This window comes from Raphanus sativus, chromosome 9 (assembly GCF_000801105.2).
Source record: "Raphanus sativus cultivar WK10039 chromosome 9, ASM80110v3, whole genome shotgun sequence".
Taxonomy (NCBI): Eukaryota; Viridiplantae; Streptophyta; class Magnoliopsida; order Brassicales; family Brassicaceae; genus Raphanus; species Raphanus sativus.
In genome coordinates this window covers 10,134,909-10,148,322 of record NC_079519.1, presented here as the reverse complement: position 1 = coordinate 10,148,322, position 13,414 = coordinate 10,134,909, and positions in this window count along the sequence as shown.

Sequence of the window (13,414 nt, the reverse complement as noted above, 5' to 3'; positions counted from 1 at the left end):
CCATGAAAAAAATGAAAATTGGGAATAAATCTAAATATTTTTTCCTTTATGTTATGGATAGATAGAAGATTCCTACTTAATCTTGGTTTTTATATTGATGGTTTAGTTACTTGATGTTTCCCTCATTTCAGTCAATGTTTTTGCAAGAAAAGGAAAAGTCTTAAGTCATTGCGGTGAATTTGATGTTGATATGATATAATTCTGTATGCGATGTGTAGCTATTACAGTAAATAGCCTAATGATAACAAAATTAAAAGTTGGGTACAAAGTCAATATCAACAAGGGAGTGAGCTGTCCTCTACTAAAAGTCTTCTGTCCCGTAACCTCCTTTTCTTTCTTTTCTTGTCTTAGCCTTTTGCGGTTTGTCTGTTTCACAAAGTTCTATTACAAGAAACCACTCACGTTTTGATAAATGAAAAATTATCTGTTGTCTCAAATCTCAAGTACTTTGAACGACAAGGTCTTATGTGGTTCATGGAGTGTATGCATTTATTTATCTTGCATTACGCTATCTAGATGTTACATGAACTATTAATCTTTGTATGTAAAATATTTCCATGTTTTTAAGTGATGGTTCATGGTTGATGATCCAATCTATGGGTCAAGGCCAATATGCCATCACTTAGTTTGTTTTTCAAAACGATTTCAGTTATGATCAAACTATTTTAAATGACAAGTAAATCCGGTTCTGTTACAGGATCTAGAGATAAAATAAACTTACACTTATGATTGTTAGGTTATTTACATGGAGATTAGAAAAAAAGCTATACAATATGTAATACTAAAATTAGATAGAAATGGCTGATAAATTAATTATCTACAGAAAGGAGAGATGAGTGATCCCGTTTTACTTTTGGAGAATTTATAAGATATTGTTTAAATATAATAATCTATAGTTAGCAAATATTTCTTAAAGAAAAAACTCCAAATCCATATACCAGTTTGATGACATATTTGAATTTTTATAATTTGCCTTTTTTCGTAAAGAGAAAAACTCCAAATCCTAAATACCAGTTTGATGACGTATTTGACATGCAGTTGAGGAAATCTTTTTAACGTTATAATTTAGAGACAAAAAGCATAGCTAAAAATAGATAAACATACTTCAAGTCCCTTTTACATGTCTAGATATCTTATTTTTCTTCTTTTCCCATACGGTGACACCATCTATAATATTTAAGGTTTGAACTCTTTTGTATATATACTAACCTTAGGCTTTAGCAAAAAAAAAAAAAAGATAAACATATTTTCTTTTAACCGATAAGAGCACTTCTATCAACGAACCCCTTCTTGGGATTCATCTTTTCAATTTTTTATTATTAATTTTTTTTCTTTTTCTTTTTGATTTTTTTCTTAAAAAAAAACTAGACTAGTTGCGGGCTGCCACGACACGTAAAGCTCGCACTACAGTGATGAACTTTAAGAGAGAAAGGTTCAGCCGATAGAGCTTTAGAAGAGAGGGGTTCATATGATTGAATTATTTTATTATTTTTTCTTGATTTCTGTATGAACTCTCCCCATAAACCCTTAATGGGGGTGTTCTTATTTCTTTACGAACTGTATAGAGATAATGATACATAGTTAGAGATAATGACATATATTATGTTTGTATATATCTTCTTAGTTCTTGATCCTTATCTACATAGGTCATTCTCTTGTATATAAACATCACGTTTTATGTTAATAAGATACACAGTTCATATTCATTATATGGTATCAGAGCAAAATCGATCTTTTACCTAAAATCTTCTACAAAATTTTCTCTAAATCATGGATTCTAGTTCTGCTTCTTCTACTGCCTCTGTTGGCTCTCTCATGTCGACTTCTACCGGTTCTCTTACGACAACTCCGGTGGGGACTTTGCCGGCTTCTACTACTCCTGATACTCCGTATCATCTTCATCACTCCGACAATCCTAGTGCTTTAATCACACCTGTGTTTCTAAAGGGGGATAATTATTCAGAGTGGGCTACCGAATTTTGGAACTCTCTCCAAGCTAAGCAAAAGATTGGCTTCATTGATGGAACCATTCCCAAACCATTGACGAATCCAGAGCTTGCTAGGTGGACCGCTGCTAACTCTATGATTGTAGGCTGGATACGAACCTCTATCGATCCTGCTGTTCGTTCTACTGTGAGCCATGTTCCTGATGCTTTTCTACTTTGGGAGTCGCTTAAGCGACGGTTCTCTGTTACAAACGGAGTCCGTAAGCATCTTCTACAAGATGATATTACTAATTGCAAACAGAACGGAGACACTGTTTTGCAATACTACGGTCGTCTCTCCAAATTATGGGAGGAGTTACAGAACTTTCAAACCACTCAGCCTTGTTCGTGTGATGCTTCTGTTACTATTGAGAAAGAAAAAGAGGATGCTCGAGTTCACAAGTTTCTCTTTGGGCTTGATGCTTCCCGATTCAGTTCTATTCGTTCTCAGATTATTGATGAAGATCCACTCCCTGATCTCAATTCTGTCTACTCCCGCGTCGTTCGAGCCGAACAAACTCTCGTCACTACGCGTTCTTCTGAGTTAAAACAGGACATCATTGGTTTCTCTGTAAAAACAGAGTCTGCTGTCGTTCCTGTTTCTCCGACTACAAACAGGATCCGTGATCCCAACCGATTCTGTACTCATTGCAATCGCAAGGGTCACGAGTCTTCTGAGTGCTTTCTCCTACACGGGTATCCCGACTGGTACAATGAGCAAAAACAACGATCAACTCAGTCTTCTGGACGAGGTCGCGACGGACGTTCAAATAACTCTGCACGAGGTCGTGGTCGCTCGAATTCTCGTACTCCTGCATCTACGTTCTCTGGCAATGCGACTGCTTCATCGGAACAGATAGCTTCGCTCATTGCTCTTCTCCAGAATCAACAATCCAACCTCTCTACCGATAACATGTCTGGTAAAACAAAACTCACCGATGTTATTATTGACACTGGCGCCTCTCATCATATGACGGGCAATATACGATTGTTGCATAATATTCGTTCTATACTTCCTTCTTCGGTGAAGTTTCCGAATGGTCGTGTCTCTAGTGCGACACACACGGGAACACTGCGACTTAGTGCTGACTATGCCTTATTTGACGTTCTTTATATTCCTGATTTCGACTGCACCTTGATCTCAGTTTCTAAACTTCTCAGACAAACGGGTTGTATAGCTATCTTTACTGATACTCTTTGTGTTTTACAAGACCGTTTTACGAGGACCCTGATTGGAGCAGGTGAGGAACGAGAGGGTGTGTATTACTTTACGGGTGTTACCGTTGCTCGAGCTCATCGTACTGGCGCAGAGAAATCTTCATCTTCAGTTCTTTGGCATCGACGACTTGGACATCCCTCCTATCAAGTGTTGTCTTCTCTTCCGGCTTTAGATAGTTTTAAGTTTGATTTTGATCACACAAGTCCGTGTGAAATTTGTTTTCGTGCTAAACAGACTCGTGATAGTTTTAAAGAAAGTTTTAATAAAGCCACAGAACCTTTTGCACTTATTCACTGTGATGTATGGGGTCCATATCATACTCCAGCCTCTTGCGGTGCCGTTTACTTTCTAACCATTGTTGATGACTTTTCATGATCTGTTTGGATTCACTTAATGCTCGAAAAATCGGAAGTCTCACGCCTGTTACAGAACTTCTGTGCTATGAGCCTTCGCCAGTTTGATAAATTGGTCAAAACCATAAGAACAGATAATGGTACCGAGTTCATGGTTCTTAAGACCTACTTTCGTTCTCAAGGCATCCAAATTCAGACTTCTTGTGTTGATACGCCTCAACAAAATGGCCGTGTCGAGAGGAAACACCGACACATCTTGAATGTCGCACGTGCTTGCCTCTTTCAGGCTCGTCTTCCTGTCAGTTTCTGGGGTCAAAGCGTCCTCACTGCAGCTCATCTAATCAATCGGACACCAACTCGACTTCTCCACGGCAAGTCTCCTTACGAAGTGCTATTTGGGTCACCTCCTAATTATGATGCACTTCGTGTCTTTGGATGCTTATGCTATGTTCATGTTAAGTCTCGATCCAAAGATAAGTTTAGTACTCGCAGCCGTCGTTGTTTGTTTATGGGTTATCCTTATGGGAAGAAGGCATGGAACGTTTATGACTTAGATACAAACGAATTCTTCATAAGTCGAGACGTCACCTTCGTTGAAACAGAGTTTCCTGGTTTTGATGATCAAGAACATGTCTCTCCTCCACTTGTGCAGAATGACATAGCGTTCGATGATTGGTTACTTCCTTCTCCCACTCCTACTCCTTCTACTCCTCCGGTTGCTCCTACCTCCACACCCATAGTTCCTACCTCTACATCTATACCTCCTATAGCTCCTACTCTACACCTATACCTCCTACTTCTACACCCTTAGATCCTACCTCTACACCTTTAGATCCTGCCTCTCTACCTACAAACCCAGTGTCCTCTGTTACTCCTACAGTTCGAGAATCTCCTGCTGTAATCACTACTACTTCTTCTTCTCTCACACCACCGTCGTCTCCTACATCTAAAGAACTGTCGTCTCTACCGTCTGCTGAGGCTTAATCTCCGGGTCTACCTGTCATTCTTGGTCGTGGACAACGCGAACGGAAACCATCTGTCCTACTTAAGAACTTCGTCGCTCAAGCTATCTACTCATCTAATACACACTCTTCTCAATTTGAACCTGTCTCCGATAATGGTCCTTGCATTACGTCTCCAGGTAACACTCTATACCCCATTTCCAATTATTTGTCTGACGTGACCTTCTCTGCTAGCCATAGGGCTTTTGTTGCAGCGGTCACTATGTCTGTTGAACCCCGTTCATACAAAGAAGCGGTTCTTGATAAAGTTTGGCGCGATTCCATGTCTGAAGAACATGCTGCTCACATTGCAAATGGTACTTGGGATGTTACTGACCTACCTCCTGGCAAGAAGTGCATTCAATGCATGTGGATTTACAAGAACAAATACCACTCCAATGGCAAGATTTCTCATCATAAGTCACGCTTGGTCGCTTGCGGTAACAGACAGAAAGAGGGGCTCGATTATAAGGAAACTTTTGCTCCCGTTGCCAAACCTTCTACTGTTCGGATCTTACTTCAAATCACTGCTGCCAAGAAGTGAGAAGTTCACCAAATGGACGTACATAACGCCTTTTTACATGGTGATCTAAAAGAGGAAGTCTATATGCACTTACCTCCTGGGTTCCAAGGTCCGGATCCTACCAAAGTTGGGCGTTTACGCAAGTCTATCTATGGGCTCAAACAAGCACCGCGTTGCTGGTTCTCTAAGCTCAGTGATGCCTTGCTCTCCTACGGCTTCGAACAGAGTCATTCCGACTCTTCTCATTTCTTCTTCATACGAGGGAAGATTGATCTTCACATTCTCATCTATGTTGACGATTTCGTCATCGCTTGCAGTGACATCTCTACTCTACAGAAGTTCAAGAACTATCTTGGTCAATGCTTCCATATGAAAGATCTTGGAAGGCTCAAATACTTTCTTGGCATCGAGGTAGCTCGTAGTGATGATGGTATCTTTCTGTCTCAAAGAAAATATGCACTCGACATCGTCACTGAGACAGGTTTGCTTGGCTGTAAGCCCGCGTCTACTCCTATGGAGCTTAATCACAAACTTCTAAAAGCAGAGGGGCCTCCGGTCTCTGATGTCAAAGCTTATCGTCGCCTCATTGGGCGTTTGATCTATCTTACCTTTACTCGTCTTGAGTTATGCTACTCGGTTCACATTCTATGTCAGTTCATGCAGTCTCCCTTACAGCCTCACTAGGATGATGCGTTACGTGTGGTGCGTTACCTTAAGGGTACTCTGTCTCAAGGCGTCCTACTTCGTTCTGATTCTGATCTTCGTGTCACTGCTTATTGCGATGCTGACTAGGGATCTTGTTCTCTGTCTCGCCGGTCTATCAGTGCTTATATTGTTCTTCTCGGTAACTCTCCTGTAACGTGGAAGGCTAAGAAGCAGGACGTCGTCTCTGCCTCTTCCGCGGAAGCGGAGTATCGTTCTATGGCCTATGCTTTGCGAGAGCTGAAATGGGTCAAACAAGTACTGGAAACATTGGAATTGATCAAAAGGAGCCTATGCGTCTGTTCTGTGACAGCAAATCTGCCATATACATTGCTGTAAATCCCGTGTTTCATGAGAAGACTAAACATATGGAACGCGACTGTCATCAAGTTCGAGATGCCGTCAAGGCTAAGCTGATCACTACTAAACATATTACTACTAAGGAACAACCGGCGGACATACTCAACAAGTCACTGCCTACTCCTACATTCGTCTACTTACTGTCCAAGTTGGGGATTCTTGACATCTCCCGCCAACTTGAGGGGGGTATAGAGATAATGATACATAGTTAGAGATAATGACATATATTATGTTTGTATATATCTTCTTAGTTCCTGATCCTTATCTACATAGGTCATTCTCTTGTATATAAACATCAGGTTGTATGTTAATAAGATACACAGTTCATATTCATTATAAACTGCGTTTGTTTTGTTGAGAGACCAAAGTGATGCCACTAAGTTTTACATGGATTTTAAGTTTTTAACCATCGGTTTACATTTTGGAGTAAATGCTGGTTCAAGCAGACTACACATTTCTTTTGTATAATAATCTTTGTACATACACACATGTGAAATATCCATGTGTCACTCAATACCCATTGGCAGTATAGATAAAAGCAAAACTGATAACTAATTGCTTTTAGACGTTATCAATGAGTAATGACCAAGCATGTTATCATTTTTAGAGTTTATACTTTTCTCAATTATTATAGCATTGATGACAAAAGATATCTCTCATTTCCTAATGTTCGTAATTTCATTTCTACAGATTGATAACGAATAAATTGATATATGAACCACTATCTTTAATTGTCATTAACTAAAAGACTACTTCTCTGATATGACATCCATCTACACTTATTGCTTACACAGTTGATGAGTTCGGCGCCAGTGTTAAAAGAATGGTTGTTGGTAATGCGCTAAGAAAATATCACTGATCTATAACTTAGATTCAACGACTGGAGAGCAGAGATGAAAGTCAAAAGATGTACTGATTAGAGATAACTAACTCGTACGAAATAACGTTATATATGGAATTATTATTAGCTTGATTTTTTATTTTGACATCATAGTGCTTCTTTGTCTATCTTCATCTCTAATTAATCGATACCGGTAACCTTTCGTAAATTATTCTTTTTTCGATAAATTGCGATTCTATTGGTGGCTTCGAGTTTTGATCAAAGATAAGGTTTGTGGTCTGGGCTTTGGGCTAGAAGCTATTAAACACTTCATGTGGGCATGTTTTGTTGCTTGGAAGTGATGTTTTCGTCCGTTTCTTCTACATTTTTCAACGTAGCATGTTGTTCTGTTAATGGAGAGAGGCGATGCTTTCGTAAAAAAGTTGCTAGATGGTAACTATACGTTTAGTAGAAAACTAATGGATAGACAGACTATTCTGGACATAGATGATTGTTGACGAATTATTGATATATATATATATATATATTATATTTATATAAAATATTTTAGTTTTTGAATTTAATTATAAAATTATTTTGATCAATTGTCAATTAGATGTACAAATCAAAAGACATTAGAAAAATTGTGGATTTATATTAACATTATTGTTTACTTTATTGGATTTGGACTAATTTAAATTCTTTTAAACTGATTTTAACTAATTAATCAATTTAAAACAGTTTAAATTGATTTGAATATGTATATCAGATTTTAAGAAAATTATTTCAGATAAGATCAAATTCCCGCTTAGACAAATTTTTAGAACCATGGTACAAACTATTGGTGTTTTGGCGGAGAGGTAGTATACTAATTGCTAAGTCTAAGACCATTTTTAACGCATGAGATAGTTAGTACGGTTTCATAGATAGCTTTTTGATTTTTTTATTATTAATTTTTTTGTTTGATTAAAAAGGATTAGTTAAAAAGCGAACTAATTGTACGCTGCCACATATTGGTGGAGTCCGCGAATAGTGCAAAAACATTCTAAAATCGGTTCTTATTCACAGCTCTAAAAACCAGATTTTATAAAAATAATGGGACCCATCCGTTGGAAACCCGCTAAGGATCTCCTGTTAATTATGCCCTAAGGTCAGTATATGTACAAAAGAGTTCAAACTTTAAATATTATAGATGGTGCCTAGGAGCGGATCTAAAAAATAAATTTGTATAGGGCACAATATATTTATATTAAAAAGTAAATATGATTTAATAAATTAAATTATCTAATATGCATAAGATCATTAAATTTTATAAAAAGCATAAGATAAACTAACCACGTATCAGTGCATGGTCAAGTGGTATGTGTTCCTTCCTGTTGTCCGCAAGGTCGAGGATTCGAGGCTACCTCTTGCAGATTTGTAGTGATTATCTTGAGGGACCTTTGGACCCAATACGGAGAAGTCCAGATCTGCTGCGCGTGGCCATTGGTGGCTTAACATGGAGTGATCACCAGCCCTCCTTAGTGTTGGGTTTGCGGGTCGACCCGTCCCGACCCGCTCCGCCCCACTGCGGGTCGAATCATTTTTTTGATTCAAAAATCCGACCCGCTTGACCCGCAACTGAAAAAAATAAGACCCGCCCACCCCGCATAAATTAGCCGGTGACCCGCGGGACCCGCGGATAAAATAAAATAAAAAATTTATTTTATATATTTTATTAATATTTTTGTAAAAAATAATATAAATAATATATTTTAATAATTTTATTTTAAATATTCGTAATTTTATTATTATTTTTTAATAAAAACATATTTTTATAAACAAAAATTAAAAAAAAAGATTTTTTTTTTATTTTGCGGGTTGGCGGGTACCCGCAGTGTAAATTCGATCGACCCGCACCCGCTCCGCAGAAAATATGCTCAACCCGCACCCGCACCCGCCCCGCATATTTTTCAAATTTGTTGACCCGCACCCGCCCCGCAGCGGGTCAAATGAGGCGGAGTCCGCGGGTAAAGATTCAAATTCCCAGCTCTAGTCCTCCTGGATGCTTTCGGCGGGTTTTCTGGCGGGCAACGCCCAAATTTCCGAGACGATCATTAGGCGTTAGTCGGATTCTTCTCGAGGCATTTAGATACCAGGATCATCGAAAAAAAAAAGCATAAGATAAACAGAATTTATTATTACATATATAAAAATAATTAAGTTAAATAAAAGAGACAATCATTTTTATAATATTAAGTATCTACGTTTGTAATGTCAAGATAAAATTATATGTTACACGAACTTTCATTATAGAACACATATTCAATATAGATGTTATTATTTTAGTATAAGTCTTAAAATATATGAATAAATACAAATAAGTAAATATTAAATAAAGTGCAAATTTTTATTTTAGAAAAAAACTGTAGAATAAAAATAATCACTTACAAAGAATAAGATAATAGTTTAAGGTCGATACAAAATAGTTTTAGCAATACAGTTAGGAAAAGGAATACATATTTATGGAGAACTTTTAAAACAAAAAGTAAGATGTTTTTTTTTTCCGTCTATTTTAATAATATTAAAGACCCAAAAGATTCAAATCCATAAAACAAAGCCCAAGACCAGGCCCATACGATCTAAAACCCTAAAACATAAAAGATGCCAATACATACGCGTCGAAATACAACCCATTGACCCATAGGAAAAGTCAAGGTTCGAGCCGGTGCAGAGTGTGGCACTATTGAATCTCTTAGGCCAATAACACTAATGACAATATCTTGCACCGTATAAGTACAAGAAATTTATACTTTTAGTCTGTGGCACGTGCCACACCCTGCTGTAGGGTGGGTCCGTCCGATGGGAAAAAAAGAAAAATAAGATATCTCGACATGTAAAAGGGACTTGAAATATTATAAACTTGATATACAAACCATTTAGTTTTGGCCCACACACTTTACCGATCTTCAAACAGTGTGCAAATGATCGTCACTCGTAGTCGGCTTTCGATTTGGTTTCAATTCAGTTTTTTCTTCTTCTTTTTTAAGTTCTTCTTTTTGAATTTTCAGTACTAGAGTTATATGGTTGAATGTTCAGTTACTTATGAAATTAGGTTCAGTTTCAATTTTTCGTTTGGTTTGATAACAACTATAAGAACCAATTAATATAACTTTCAGTTCCAGTTTTATTCTGGTTTTCGATAAATTCTGGATAATTCGAGTAAAAAACAGATTTTCGAATAAAAATATGGCAATTCAGAGAAATTTTAATATTATGAAAAAATCTATTTGGATAATTTGACTCTTTAGATCTATATCTATACTATTATTTACAAAGTTATTTTTCGCAACGGAGCTCTCACGTTAAAAGTTAGAGTGGTTAATATCGTTAATACCCTTAATGAATAAAATATATCAGTTAAACACAAAATAAAAACGAAATTTACTTTTTATTAGATAATTAATTAAAACTAACCATGATAATAATTATACAAAATCTAAAAAAATATATTTTGAAATAAAAAGATAACTTCTATATATATTGTGTGTTATCTCAAAAATATTTTAATAAAATGTTAATTTTTTTTGAAAAAACAGAAGCACATAATTAAATATTCATCAATTAAAGTAATTAATTTTATATAATTGAAGATGTATATTTTAAAATAAAATATAATTTGCAGTAATATACAAAAATATTTACAACAATTGTATAAGAATTGTTAGATAAAACATAAACAATAATTTATATTATAGTTTTTATTCAGTAATAAATTTATTAACTAATAGTTATAAATATTTATGCCCGCATCTGCGGGCCAAAAACCTAGTAATTAATATATTTTGGATAAAAAAATATTCGGATAATCTATTTTGGGTAGTTTGGTTTATTAGTAATATTTTTAGAAAAAATTAAAAATTTAAAACTAAATATAATTAATATTTTTAGGTTTATAAACTGTATTTCATATATTTAGGTATCCATTCAGTTTCTGGTTTTATTTTTGGTTCCGGAAATATAAGAACCGTTCGATTATTTATGAATTTTGATTCTATTTCAAATTATCTTTTTAGTTTGATTCCAGTTTGGTTTTCGGTTTATATGTCTAGGCCTAAAGAAGAAGATAATAAAATATCAAAGTTAGTGGAATAACGATTGAATGAAAACCTTTAGCAAAAGGAAAAATAATTGTTCATTGGGTTTGGTGTGCTTCTTCAAATGCTAAACGTGGGAAGTACCATTTGCCAATTAATTCTTCAAGCAGTCATTTATTTTATATGGATTATGGAAAGAAGAGAATTCAAGGTCGTATGTTTCGGGAGTTAAAGACGCTTGAAGGTTAATCAAAGAGGTTCTTATGTTGCTTCGTGCAAAATTGGCGTCGCTGGATCGTGTTACAGCAAATTCGAATCATAATCTTCAATCTGGGAACCATATCATTGGTAGACAGGAAAAGCTATATTTACAACTGGTTCAGGTTCTTTGGTTAACTGTACCAACTTAAGTCTATGTTAGCATTGCTTTCTCGTAAGGCTCCTTCCCCACCAGCATTGGATCGTAACCTCTTCATCATCCCAAGTATTTCTTCAATTGTGGTTCTGAACTTCTGATATCACCTTCTAGAATATCAATGTAAATTTCATCTCCGTTTCAAAAACTGGTTTGTAAAATGTCTCTATTGGAGCAAGACGATGAATAAAATTAGCATTTAAAAATATTGAAAAGGAATAATGGGTAGCAGTCGTCTCTATAGTCTCGTGGTCTGAGCTACACTCTTGTGAGTATTCCCACGAGGCCAGAGTTTGAGTAGAGCCGAATCCAGTCGTTGATGATGATGAAGAAGCGTTGATAAAGATTATATGTCACACGACTTGAAACCATAATTATTCAGCAATAAGGGCGAATCTATCATTTTGATTAAACGGTTATGAAGACTGGTTTTGGGACGGTTTTGAACAAACGTCCCTGCCATTTAAATCAATGGAATTTGGTATTAGGGCGATGGGAACCTTTCACTAGTGAGTCACCTTTCACTAGTGAGTCTTTCCCGGACACAATACCATTTTGGATCATCGTACCGGTCTCCCAGTTCACTACTGGAAGGATCAGACCTTCACTGAAGTTTCTAAGAAACATCGCCTCCAAATGTCTATTGATGCTGATAAGCCTCTGCAATTGGTGCACAGGGTTGGCTTCCCCAACGGTGACATCGTAAAATTCTCTTTCACTTACGAGGGGCCTACTGCCATTGTTTTCACCTTCAAGCTCATCTCTCACATCGAGAACTCATGTCCTCAACTCAATCCGGTGTACGGGAGTCACAAAAGCCTTTCTTCAAAGTATACTAACGGTGATATCCACCAAGAGGATAAGAGAATGAAAGAACTCATCTGCAAATTTTGATCCTCAAAATATCAGAGGTCCAGAGAACAAAGTACTGGAAAAGAGACACCATGAGCGAGAATATGCCCTCACACCTCTCAGTCCAATGCTCTAATCCCAGATCATGTCTCTAATGTCAGTCGCATCCTCTCAAGCTCCCGAGCTCCCCCATCGAACTTGGCTTCTTCGGCATCAAAATCATCTCCCAAACATGTAGCACTAATAATCTTTTTTTTTCTTTTTGTAGAAATAAGATATTTTGTATAATGTATCATCATCCTTTTCTTTAAAATGCTATAGAAGTCTCACTTTCCAATTTCTTATATATACTAGTTTAAGATCCGCAATTTGAGCGGAATGAGAATTGTATATAAAATTATCTTTATATATTAATACTTATTTTACGTTTTTACATGTTATAAAACTAACAAAACAATACATATATATTAAATAATTAAAAATTTAACTATTGTATATATATAATTAAATTGGCGTAAAAGGTTGAAAACATCAAAACAATCATTTTTGTTTATTTACAACTATTGCATGGTAAATTAATTTAAACATTCACTTTTATATATTTTGTATGGACTAATTAAATTTAAATGAAATTAACATAGATATGTAATATATTTTAATACTTATATCTATTAATTGAGACTTCTTAATCATTATTGTAACTTATTATAAAAATAATTGCAAACTTGTGATAACAAAATTTTCAATGAGGATTTTTTAATAATTTTAATAATTTTAAATCGTTCTTACAATCTCACTGCAAATTTCAAAAATTAAAAATTTAAGTTCTTAATTCTTGTTTTATGCAAATTTCAAAATTAAATGATTTGTTTATTTTTATTTGCTATATACTTATATATATTTAAAATTCCTATTAAATGTGACATTTTACACATATGGTTTTATGATCATTAATATTTTCTTCTAATAAAATTTTTAAACCATTAATCAAAATTTAATGTGATTTTTAACAGTTTAGTAAATTATCGCTATTGTTTAAAATTCAAATCATAACATATACGAAAATGTATATTTTTCTCATATGCTTAATATGACTGCTTATTGTATG